Below are 4,657 nucleotides of genomic sequence, written 5' to 3'. Positions count from 1 at the left end.
GGGCAGTGTGGTGGAGAAAAATACAGACGTTTCCGGACACAGGGTCGGGCCGTGGAGCCCCCGCTGGTGCTGAAGGCTGAGCTGTCAGCCTCTCAGTCTAACCCTCATACGTTATTTAGATCCGCTCAGCCTCGCAGGAACGCCACGAGCTTGGATTTTAAGGAGCGTCACCACATTACCTCGGTTGTTTGTATCATTTGTGCCGTCTCTAGCTATAGCTCTCAGGCCAGCGCACTAACCAGGACATATCAACATATCTGCATGTTCAGCAGCTTAGCGCTTTCTGTTTTTATTTTCTTAAACCGCCAAAAGGTGACAGCTGGAATAAGGCTTGAGTCACCGCTTCGACATCCTGACATCGATAGTTTCTACACTGGTGTCTAAATGAGCTCTGATGCTAACTAAGAAGGCTTCATACACTGTAAACTAAAACTGGATGACTGGAGAGAACAGAAACCTCTCGCCTGTTTAGTGTTTCTGAAAGCTCCAGCATGATTTCAAGTGTTTCCGTTAACTTTTTATTTCCTGCAGATTATTTAAAGATTTCACTGTTGACAAAAGTTTATTATTTAAAAGTAGAAAAAGTCAAATTTAACTAAAAAAAGCATCAACTAATGCAAAGTTTTTTTTTTTCACCCGTCAGTACTCAACAGTTTTTTCATATTCCTGGGTTGTTTACACTGAGTTCTGTAGTGCAAATAGCATTAGCAGCTAGCTGTAGCAGCCTTGGGCACTTCCTGCAGGAATATCAGAATATTTCTGCTGAAATAACCGTTTCATTTAAAGAAAAAAACAAAAAACAGCGTTTGCATGAATCGCTGTGAACTTATGAATATTTGAGTCGTTTTAAGACGGCAGAGATCCCCGTTGGTTTTCGCCCCGCTCGTTCTAGCCGTTAGCTGAAGAATTGGGTCAGAATTAGCCTCTGTTTCTGTTTTCTCTTTAAGGTTTTGTGCTTCACGTCTTTCCTGAAGCCTCATCTGTCATTAACTGTTAAAATGTTTTGAGAATCAGCAACCAGAGCTACTGCTTTGGAAAGTTTTTGTCTTCAGAGGCTAATAACCCGGCTTCAACTCTAGTGTTTCCCCTACCATTATACATGCGGGACGCCCCGCCAAGGACCTAATTTGTAAAGCGATTGATGCCGGAACCCCAAATAGTGGGCGGGCCGGCTGGGGGTCCTCACCCAGAAATTTTGAATAAAGTAGATACAATTTCCTACATTTTGGTGTATTTTAACGGATTGTTAAACATCTACGTACACCTAGGTTTGTAAACACTCTGCTTCTGTCAAGCATCCTACCCCCCTCCTCCCTTACTTGATGGTTCTGAGCCGACTTTTCTCCAGTTAATTCACTGTCCAACTCCACATGTGAAGCCTGCAGGCGCCTCCTCCGTCTGGGCTCCTGCCAACGTACGACTGCCTGGTTAGCTCGGCACTCACCACCACTGTTTGAGGTGCAGAGATTTTTTTTAAGGGTAGACACAGAAATGCTTACTTGAAGAGGCAGCTCATATGTGATATTAAGAAGTCGTAAGTGGCTGTTGTGTTTAAAATGAGTGTTTAAGTAATTGTTTTCACTTTACATATCCAATATAAGTTTTATTCCTTCAAGGCAGTCATATTTGTTCATAACTTTTTTATTAGTAAGCCTGAGAGTTACCGGATCCAAGCAGTTACCGGAATGCACCCTGTCAAAATAAGGGAGTTTCTGGATCCTGTTCCGGCAGGATCTGGCTGAAATTAAGCACTGGCCCCACCCCGTCAACAGAACTGAGAGCCCTACCTACCCCCGCCCCCCCGGTTGATAAAAACCAGCAGCAACGTAGCGCTAAGCTATCAGGCGGGCAACTAGATTTGTATTTGGGCCCCAAAAATCCAACCTGGCCCCAGCCCATAGCCATCATTTCTAAACCACACCCAACCCGACAAATTAACAATAATTACAGGTTCGAACCCAAACATCCCCCCCCCCCACGACATTTTTAATTAAGCTTTGACTGCTTATATAGTTATTAACGGTCGGCGGATGCGCGGCTGAATAAAAGGGGCAGAAGATCGGAGCTGAGGGGGTGTTTGTCCTTTCATGGCCATCAAAGCGCATTAAATCCCTGCTTCTGCCTGCATTCTGCATTATTCATACACGGACCCTGCTCTGACATGTCTGCTTTGGGATCTCACCTGTTTGGGTCATCGGCCGCGCGCGGCTGAATGAACGTCCATTTGGGCTTGATGGATCCTGGCAGTATAGTTCCATCTGAAGCTTAACAGAACTGTATTTTACCTCTTTCAAGGCTGGTCAGTGCGCGGTGAAATGGCCGCATGCGGCTGGTGAATGTACGGCAAGCCGTGTTGCCATATAATTGGAATGTATGGCAAGCCATATTGCCATATAATTAGATTGCGGCTGATTGCTGACGCAATCAAAAGCCCGACAGTGACCCGGCCCACCCATCCAACACATTATCATAGCGGGCTTAAGGTCCGGGTTAGAAATGGCAGCTCTTTGGGCAACACAGACGTGACTCTGTCCCGTCCTCTACCCCCCGTTGACCAAAAAAATACGACATGCGTCCTGCCAAGGGAACTGATCTAGGTGACCATATTTGACCCATGTGGTCATGTTTCAACTTTACTTCATACTGATGTTTTTTTTTTATTTACTTCATCAGGTCAAAATTTTTTGAAGTTCTTAGGGGCGACTCAGTTGTTACTTTTAGTTTCTCTACAACCTATCTTTAACTTTGATTAGCTGAAATAACATGCTAAACAGAGCACTTTAAAACATGTAAAAAAAAGAATAAAAACTATAATGAAAGGAAAAGTACTGTATATACGGAACGGATGGCAGTGAAAGCACTTGAATCATGCTGGAGTCCTTTGTTGACCCTCCTGGTGGTGGTGCGCTGCTTTGTGGGGTAACTTCCTGCCAGCCTTCCCTGCTTTTCTCACACAGGAACAACGCGCTGCCAAGAAACAATGCAATTAAGCCTGCGCTGGACATCCGCTAGCGTTGCCAAACAAACCGTTCTGCGTGTTCTTTTAAAGTCAGTTTTCAGTTTTTATGATTGCTGCAAGTTGTAAAAATACTTCTGATCAGTTTGAAGCCCAGTCACTTTCCTTCTAAGTGGACTAAAAATGCAAAAGTGCCTTTTTAAGCAGCTCATAAACTTTCAGCCAGATGTATAGGTAAAGCTTCGCAACGTTTAATTAGGAGGCTTTCATTAAAGTTGGAATAATATGAAGCTGACTGAACGGAGTCGTTAAAGAATATTTGTTTTAGAAAAATGTATTAGTGTGTGGAGAGTTATAAAACTGGGAACTGATAACAGTTGTAAAAATGTGTAAAACAGGGTTTTATAGATTAGATAATAAAGCAGGAAGCTTTTAACAACAGACGGCTTAGAAAAGTATTTGGCAATAAAGATGAAATAAATTAGATTAAAGAAATCTGATAAGATTAAGATGTTGGATCTCTTTAGATGTAATGTATATTGTGCACGTGTTGTGTTTCGCTCTGACACACACAAGAGTTTTGCCATAAACCTGACTGCAAGTCCGTTCATGTGTCAAAGTGTTTAACGTCTGCTCAGAGTTACCAAAGAACTCGAATCATCAGAAACTCACACGGAGCTGCTGCTTGATGCACTTAACATGAAACTACCTTTACAAATGGCAAACTTTCAAAGAGACCTAAACTCTTCAGTGTGCTATTTCTGTTTGTATACTTGTGAGAAAGTGAGCGCGCATGTGTAACATTGTTTATACCGGACCATAACAGTTCGGACGTTTGGCACAGGCGCATTTAAAAAAATGAAAAGTTTAGCCGAAGGTGACCCAGATGTTACAACAAGACTGACTGACTAACGCTCTACATGAAACAAAGCATAAGTGTTTCAGACAAACCCTGCAGAGGCCTGAAGGCCAGTCTCTGTTGACAAGTCCTGTGGTCATGAGCGTGCTTGTAAGCGTCTGTGGCAGGTCGTGTGGATTTGTTTCATACGAAGCGTGATTTTCCCACACTAACACTCAGCTAGCTGAAAGGTTCGGTGCGAGTTTTTCACATTTTTATTTTTATCAACTAGTTGAGGTCAAATTAGCTGAAGCCAAAATTCCCTGATTTTGTTATGAACTCAAGTGAGGGAGATTCTTTTCTGGAGTTGATTCATCTTTTTGTTTGACACAAGGTCTGGAGGTTACTGCTTACAGTTTGGATGAAGACACAATATAATAATAATAAAAAAAGAAAAACTCAAAGTGGAAATTCCCAGTTGACAAATCGAGCCTTACTGTATGTGATCTTTAAAAAAAAAAAAAAATTCAACCTTTATTTATAGAGATTAGTCTCACTGAGTCATGAGGACTCATTTTCAAGAGACCTGTTTTAAGACAGACACCAATATACAACAATAAAAGGCAATTAGAATAAAATAGTTATATAAAAACACTGTTATTGTTAGCAACATTAGCTGAGTGATCCTGTTAGCAGAGTGATCCTGTTAGACTAATCCTGTTAGCAGTGTGGTCCTGTTAGCAGTGTGGTCCTGTTAGCAGTGCGGTCCTGTTAGCAGTGTGGTCCTGTTAGCAGAGCAGTCCTGTTAGCAGAGCAGTCCTGTTAGCAGAACGGTCCTGTTAGCAGTGCGGTCCTGTTAGCAA

The sequence above is a fragment of the Nematolebias whitei genome, chromosome 22 (assembly GCF_014905685.2).
Source record: "Nematolebias whitei isolate Nwh7 chromosome 22, NemWhi1, whole genome shotgun sequence".
NCBI classification, from domain to species: Eukaryota; Metazoa; Chordata; class Actinopteri; order Cyprinodontiformes; family Rivulidae; genus Nematolebias; species Nematolebias whitei.
Note: the sequence above shows the minus strand (reverse complement) of the source record.